This window comes from Acanthochromis polyacanthus, chromosome 11 (assembly GCF_021347895.1).
Source record: "Acanthochromis polyacanthus isolate Apoly-LR-REF ecotype Palm Island chromosome 11, KAUST_Apoly_ChrSc, whole genome shotgun sequence".
NCBI classification, from domain to species: Eukaryota; Metazoa; Chordata; class Actinopteri; family Pomacentridae; genus Acanthochromis; species Acanthochromis polyacanthus.
Window position 1 is genome coordinate 23,682,057 of NC_067123.1, and position 8,729 is coordinate 23,690,785.

An 8,729-nucleotide genomic window follows, 5' to 3' on the forward strand; every position below is an offset into this window, starting at 1 on the left:
CTCAAGCCCTGTTACATTTCCTCAGTGTTGATTTTCTCTCATTCAGTTCAATAAATCAGTCCTGCTAAATCTCATATTTGCAACGGGGGCCCGCAGAAACATTTCATAGAACAAGATGGGGCCACTGAAAATCCTGTTGTGGTACAGATACACAAAAAGTCAGAAATTATTTCTAGGAATTCTATGATGCTGTTGGAAAATTGAGGCTATTTTTAAACAATATCAATATTAGAGTAAAGAAGTCGTACCCTGATATGCCTCAGTTTGGTATTTTTCAGTTAATTTTACCAATCATATGATGTACATAGACAACTACAGGGACAGTTAACATTATGGATGTTATTACTCAAATTTCAAGTTTCCTCTGACACAAATCCTGACTAAACATTTTTCCAAAAACATCTGTGCTTCAACATATTTATTTTACATAAAACATATTTCCAGTCTCCTTCACTGCACTGGGGTGGTGCTACGTGTTCAGAGTGAGATATTTCGAAACCTTGCCACATGACTAAACCAGTTGCATGACTCAGCAGTAAACATAAGTGAACAAAACTGGAAACTTGTTCTGACAAGTTGTTGTAAGGTAGATACTTGTGTTTCTTTGTCGCATACAAAACTTCATTTATCTTGTTAAAAACAGTGGTAAATACATATTAAAAACCTTTTCCTATGGATGAATAGCAATATAAGTACGTTATTTTAAACAGTTGACTCAACTATAAGGATAGTTTAATTCTTTTTATAATAATTATTAGAACTTATGTGGAAACCAGAAGCTTGCAAAAGTTTAATTACTTAAGTTTTGTTTTGTTTTAATGGCTACATACAAGTAAGAACTTAAAACCGTTTCAGAAAATGAATTTCGCTACATTTTTACTTTAACCAGTTGTTGCATCAGTTTCATGAGCAAAATTCATACAAACACTGTAGTATTTTTCATACTGTGCTTAGAACTTAAAGTAAATCAGGAGACATACAGTGAAACTAGCAAGGCAGCACAGTTTGAAATGTACCTCGTTCATGAATCATGTCTGAAGACTCGAGGAGGTAAAGTCATACTTAGGTGGGGTTTTTTTTTTGGTCACGCTGCTGAGCACCGTCACAGGGAGTATCCAGGTGGTGGAGCAAACACAGACTGGGAACAACAACAAGAATCAGACTGCGGAAGTTCTCTGTGAACACAGCACCGACGATCTTTCTCATGCGGAGGTAACAACGCCCTTTTGTTTCAGCTTCCCTAATAAAAGTAAGTATTTGCAGATTTTATTCAAACTTTAGAATTATTTATTAAAAATGAATTTGACTGTTATCAAAACTATTTAGTAATATATCTAGACGTCAATTGAAAACTAGTTACTCTGGTTTTAGAGGAAAGGAAAAGGAAACAAAAGGATCAGAATAAAGGATTCAGATGTCGGACGCTTCAAGGTTACACATTCTCGTTGAAATTTGTTTTCCAATATTTCAAATCATAATTTAAACATCTTTGAGGGTCTTGAGCCAAATTTCCAGCTTCCACTGAAGTCTCTGATGTGAGACAAACATCAGACTGCAGTGTTAGGTCTAAATACCTTCTAGACTTAAAGTTAGTATTTAAATACATTTGATCTATAGAAACTCGGGTGATATTGAAATGATACTATTTGGAAAATATTTCCATGAAAACATTGTTGTAATATATAATGGTAAACAATAATTAGAATAAATTATGTGTCATTATGTGTGTAAGTATATTGTTGTGTACTATGATGATCAGAATTAATCTAAAAACGTCTTACATGTGTAAATGAGTTCTATATGTAAATGGCATGTGTTTTGATTATTCAATAAGAAGTAGTCGGATTCTTTAATTACTTATATAAGTAAATGTAGTGCATCATTTTAATTAAGAATTTGTTTTAAAAAGCGAGACATGTAAATATAATGAAATGTATTGTGATTTTTTAAAATTTATTTCAATTTTTTTTGTTCTGTTGCTAATCTGACTTCATCTCTCAACTCAGTCATCCTTAAAGTTGACTTTTTTCCTTTCCTCGTGTATGAATTGATGAATGTGGTTTTTTTAATCAACCATGGTTAAGAGTAAAGCAAGTTTAAACAAACAAAAAACACTAACCCATGTCAGTGTTAATTTCAGTCTATGAAAAGTTCAGTTGATAGATGTCAGTTATAAACTGAGCAATGAAATCAACAGTCAATCTTTAATCTTAACTGATTATTTTAAAGGCATTAGAGGAGATTTAATTTCCTACGACTTTGAAAGTAGCATGCGCATGCGCACATACAACCTCTCCCTCACCCCGCTCTAACCTCCCCCCTCTTAACATTTACGAAGAAACGCCCCCCTCCAGAAACTTGCGTAGCACTCGTGAAGTTGCCTACAGCCGCAGTATAATCAATAATCAATATTATATTTCACCTGTCCAGAAGGAATTTAGCAACAAGGCATCTGTCTTTAGGTCCATTTGTTGCTTGAGCTGACGCCATCGCCCAAATGACTCGCCTATAATCACTTTTGTTTTTGCATTCTCGCGATCCAGTTGTCTTTTATTTTCTCTGACCTCAAAAAATGGCTTTCTTTTACGGCTGGGTCCCCCTGGATCTTTATCTGCCATTATGTAAAAAAAGATTGCAAAAAAAGAGCAAAACAAGTTGCCAGCTAACTACGAAGCTATACCAAAGCAACACATACAGAAAACACGTAAGTCCAAGGCGTACGAAATCTACGTAACTAGGCCTGAGCTGGAAGATTTTTGATTGATAGGATAGGGAGCAAACCAAACGCCTCGGTCCAAGCGTGTTGATTGGCTGATGTTTTTCAGGTCCTGCCATGTCCACAGTTATTTTTTAAAAAAAAATTCTTTTAGAAACCATACATACAAGTCCACTAAAGATCAGTATATTCATTTTATGTGAATCAGACAAATTAAACAACAAAAACATCCTCCATAATGTCTTTAAAGTAGTCCTCCAGATGTTTTTATTGCAACATTAGAATTCCATTTTAAGGGATCAATTCTCCGTTCCACTTTAGTAGACTGGATACATTTTATGAAATGCATCATGTTTATGTGCTATGACTCAAATGAAAATTTTATAGCATATTTTATTATATTTTGCTGTTATTTACACAAAATAGAAAAAAACAATAATGGAAAAAGAGATAAATATGACAAGTAATAAATGTTCGCTGGTGTCAGAACTGAACTGCAACTCTGTAGCCCACATTTTACCCACAATCCACCAGGAGACTCTTAATGGATCACAACTATAATTTGTCAGGTTAGTTTCTGTTAATGCAGTGTACTGTGTTTAAAAAGTTCTAGTAGTATTGATGCAGTATGTAGTCCAATAAAGTGTCTGAATGTTTTCCTCCACAGTTTTTAACAAAACTGTCGTGTTGTTTTATAGGTGACAAAGCCAGAATGGAGAAGAGTGCAGTAAAGCGCAAACTGTAAGAACCTGTTGTTTCTTTTTAAAAAAAATTCTGCTCAGACTGGTTTAAACAAGTTATCACATGTAACAGCACTCCCTTCGCTGGTATGAGTGATGTGAATAGTTTCATTGTGTTGTAAAGTTTTGAGATTTCTCTACTAGACTGATGTAGCCGCACCCAGTACAATGGAAGTGGGTGGAATTTTTGTTGCATGGCTTGAAGTGTGGAAATTTTTTGAGAACTGAACTACTAAGCCTTAGTACATTGAGACAGACTGATCAGAGGGTAAAATACATAAACACAGATAAAGAAGTGTCATGTCCGTCACCCCCAGCTCTAATCAGTCGTTGTTGTCCCTCAGTATTGTCTGTCTAGTTTCTGCCCTTCAGTGATCATCATCTTTCATTGACCTTTAATTATTTCTTTCTGTATCTGTGTAAATATAATATTGTAAATAAATTATTGTTGTCTTCAAGTATTGGTTAGCTGTGTGTTGTCCTGTGTTTGATCCTCTGACCTGCTCCATAACAAGAAGTGAAATCTGTTTTAGTAAAGTCCATTAATATTGTCTTTTCTCTCTTTCAGTTCCACAGGTCAGCTTTTAGCTGTGTCTGATTCACCATCATGCAGCGGAAAAATAGGTAGACTTCACACATCTTTTACTGGCTGTTTAAAAAAGAACTGTTGATGTAATTTTCATCTTTCATCCAATCTTCATGTCCACCCAACACGGTCTCACGGGGATTCGTGAAACTGTCACGTCAGTTTTTGTTTCGGTTTCGTGCACACCAACACGATGTCGTCATGTTTTTCGTGCCGCTCACCACGAGCGAAACCCGCTGTGGTAATCACATCTGAAAGTGGTTTATACCGGCGGATTCATGACGATTTAAGCTGTCCATCGGCGTTTGCGGCCGCCGCCGCGGCCGCTGCTGCAACCGGATGTCTGGCGGCTGCAATGGCTGCTGCGGTGGCAGCCGCAAACGCCGATGGACAGCTTAAATCGTCATGAATCCGCCGAATTTGCATAGGAATTTAAAGAATGTCCGGCGGCCGAAGCGGCGGCCGCGGCGGCGGCCGCAAACGCCAATGGACAGCTTAAATCGTCATGAATCCGCCGGTATAAACCACTTTCAGATGTGATTACCACAGCGGGTTTCGCTCGTGGTGAGCGGCACGAAAAACATGACGACATCGTGTTGGTGCGCACGAAACCGAAACAAAAACTGACGTGACAGTTTCACGAATCCCCGTGAGACCGGGCTGGTCCACCATATGTTACAGGTGCAGAATACCTGGTATCAGTGTCAGACTGGATGTCCACACACAGACACAAGAGGTTCGTCTTACAGAATCCAGTTGGTGCCACACTGAGAGTAGGTCACCTGGAGGACACAATTTACAGTGAGAAGGATGATGAGGTGAACGGATGGGGAAAGTTCTACCTTCCAGACATAGTGAACATGCAGGTTGTAGGTGTAGCAGAGGGAACATCATGTCCATGTGACCAGCTTGTCCTGATGACATGTGAGGACAAAAACATTTACGCCTACGATGGAGAGGAGCTGCATCTGGTGGCTTCAAGCCTTCATCAGCTACGTTCTGATGGAATAGATTTTCCCTCATCTAAGCCCTTTTACAAGGGAGAGGCTTTCAAAGATATGGTGAGAAGTTACAGTCATTTACTGGGAACAAGCAACAAGATTATTTATGATTGATTACCCTGACAAATGGTCCTTGACAACATTTTTCTGATTTATATATGTGTAGACTGAGGAGGACTGGGCTGAGGTGAGGAAAGGTCCTGTGGGCAGAAAGTTGGACCAAGAGCATCAGAAATGGGTGAAAGCAAAGAAGTCCAGACTCCTGCAGAACCTCCTACTTGGCGAAGAGAAACGGAGGTGGGTGTTTTTTATGCTTGGTGAGAAGTTCAATCTTTGAGTTAAACTTTGTCAAGACAACTTTCCATAGGTGTGAATGTGATCGTGGTTGTTTGTCACATCATGTGTGACTTTATAGTCCGCGTGGCATCTGCTCCCAAACTGCATTGGGCAGTGTACTGCAAACACGTCTACCGAGTCTACTCTAATACTAAACTGAAGTAGAAGAAGTTTGCCATTGTTTACCCCACTTACAACATGGCATTTTACAGAATAGTTGTATTTCAGCAGTTGGTTTTTATTTCACACATGAATTGTTCATAACCTGGTTGTCACGGTGATCTCTGTGTGAAGAACAGTATAAGTGCACGTATTTCTGGACTTCAGCTACGAGTAGGTCCTGGTGCTCTGCCATGTTTTTCCACGCGCCTCTGTCAGCGTAGTTGGAAAAATGTGGAGGTGCACGACGCGGAAATTGTCCGCATGAGAAGGGCCGCTCGAGGAGGCACGGACCGTGTGGACACGGTAAGCATAAAACAGGCTTAAGTCAACTGGGATTGACTTTAGCCCCCTCTGTGACCCAAATGAGGATTAGGCGGTGCATCGATGATGGATGGATGAATGGAAGATTCAGTTTGGTGTTTCATACTAGATTGCTGAATATCCAGTATGACATCAAGTCTCTCTTGTCTCCAGGCTTCATCAGCTGCGTAGAGGTGACCCCCTTGATGACAACATGCTAAGTACACTGCAAAGTACACACCAGTCTGCTCATACAGAATATATGCTAACTCCACAAAGAAAGTTACCAGACTCCAGTTTGAACCCAGGAGCCGTGATACAACAGCACCAATTACTGCAGAACTGTGCAGCCCGCTGGACAGGGCCATGCAGAGACCTTTCCAGGGGCAAGTGCTCAAAGTTAAAAGGGGGCACATGGAACGTACCTCACAATATAACAACAAGGGTGAAAGTAAGCCAGAACAGTCCGGTACTGCGTTCCGGCAAAAAGATCTGGTGGCGGTACCAGAAAAAGACCCGGTGATGGTACACCACTCTTCCACCGGTATCTAAGAGTACGCCGCCCGGCTGCCTGCTATGTACCGTTCAATCAGCAGTACATGAGTGCGCATGTGTGTCTACTTTCCCTAACACAGCAACTGCTATGGCCAATAGCAGCCAATACAGCGCTCGATTTAGACGGTTGCCAGGTCGCCATTTGCGACTAAAAACCGATTTTGGCGACCAAAAATGACAAAAACCACCCTGGTTAGGGGCTAAAATATTTTGATTTTGGCGACTGACCTCCAAATCCAAGTTTTAGCCGAAAATCACCGAGCTGAACCGCCTATGTTTTCTTCATGGGGACAGTCATTTTGTATGTCATTAACCTCCCATGATTCCTGGCGCACGGTCAACATACGTAGACGCCTCATAGGCTGTCGAGAGACGTGCCTGCAGCGCCGCCATCTCGGAACGGGGCCAGCGGAGGCAGCGGTGCATAGACATCTATGGAGGCAAGAGGTACTGCTGAATCTCAAAGTGGAATTATTCGCTGAATTTTGAACCGATTGCCAAACTGTTTGATTTTTAGAAACGTCACACGTGTAGCTACTATACAAGGTGCTCGGATATTTTTTACAATGCTGTTTTGCCACTCAACACTTAAGCTACACACCATCTCCCTCTGACTCCAGCATAGTTATTTAAAGATTCCGGACTTCTGTTCAGCCTATGGATGTTCTAATGAGCGCTGTAAGGAAACAAGAGCTCGTGGGATTACTTTTCACATGTAAGATGTATATAAGGAATAATATAGTTAGCAGGTTAGCAAAATATAATAAAATATGCTATAAAATTTTCATTTGAATCATAGCACATAAACATGATGCATTTCATAAAATCTATCCAGTCTACTAAAGTGGAACGGAGAATTGATCCCTTAAAATGGAATTCTAATGTTGCAATAAAAACATCTGGAGGACTACTTTACAGACATTATGGAGGATGTTTTTGTTGTTTAATTTGTCTGATTCACATAAAATGAATATACTGACCTTTAGTGGACTTGTATGTATGGTTTCTAAAAAAATAAAAAAATTTAAAAAAAATAACTGTGGACATGGCAGGACCTGAAAAACATCAGTCAATCATTGCGCTCGGACCGAGGCGTTTGGTTTGCTCCCTTTCCTGTCAATCAAAAAATCTTCCGGCTCAGGCCTAGTTACGTAGATTACGTACGCCTTGGACTTACGTGTTTCCTGTATGTGTTGCTTTGGTACAGCTTCGTAGTTAGCTGGCGACTTGTTTTGCTCATCTTTTTTTACATAATGGCAGCTAAAGATCCAGAGGGACCCAGCCGTAAAAGACAACTTCACGAGTGCTACGCAAGTTTCTGGAGGGGGGCGTTTCTTTGTAAATGTTAAGAGGGGGGAGGTTAGAGGGGGTGAGGGAGAGGTTGTATGTGCGCATGCGCATGCTACGTTCAAATCTCCTCTAATGCCTTTAAAAGGAAAGACAGGGACACTGAAGATGGGTTACCCACAGAAAATAAGGCCTTTGTGGTAAATCTTTTAGGCGATGTGTTTTGATATTTAGTTCCATTCTGAGTGTTTGCTTGTGACCTCATGTCTGTTCTTCGAGCTTTGTATTCTGGATGTTTATCAGTGTTTCAATTAAAGCAAAAAGTTTACCATATTTTCAAGTGTTATTAATTCCTACCTATTCCATTGGCCTACAGTAAAATATTAATATGTTTTTATTTGTTTGTATTTTAACTTTGCTATTTTAAAATGCATGAAGTTAGAGCGAGACAAGGGTTTTGGTAATAGTACTGGCAAGAATTTAAAACTACTTTCACCAACCCATATTCATCAACACTGAAATGTAGAAGCTGTGGTGCAATGGTGAAGTGTTAGAACTGCTGCTCTGAAGGTCAGCAGTTCAAACCCTGATGTGGCCATGATTGGGCCCTTCAAATTATTATTTTGAAGGTGAATTTAGATCACCATTAGACACTGGACTGTATAACTGTGGATGCTCTGCCTGGAGTCCTTGCTTTTAAATGTCATACCTATCCCAGACATATACTGTGTAGCCATGAATTTGCTTCATGGTGCTGATTCATAATCTTCTCTTTATTATATATAGTGCTACTAATGAAGTAAAAAATAAATAAATAAATGATACAGAAATCATGTATTTAAATGTATTTGTGCTTTTATTCAGTTTGACTATCCACTTTGTGCAAGACAGCAAAGTTATAAAAGTTATATACTTTATATTTATGCATATTATATTTAATTTGTGTCTATATATACAAATGTTTTAAACAAGTACTGATATGTTTAAATGAGAGGTTGAGAAAATCACAATTCAAATTCTTCTGATTGTCATTGTTATTGTATTTA

The 8,729-nt window shown here is 39.3% G+C and overlaps 1 long non-coding RNA gene across 1 annotated transcript in view; it reads left to right on the forward strand.

Moving 5' to 3' along the window:
* The first annotated feature begins 1,140 nt into the window (after positions 1 to 1,140).
* Positions 1,141 to 8,729, forward strand: part of LOC127536121 (uncharacterized) — a 141,244-nt gene continuing 133,655 nt past the window's right edge. Inside the window, exon 1 of the long non-coding RNA XR_007945102.1 lies at positions 1,141 to 1,249. This is a non-coding gene — a long non-coding RNA (uncharacterized LOC127536121). The remainder of the gene's footprint in view (positions 1,250 to 8,729) is intronic.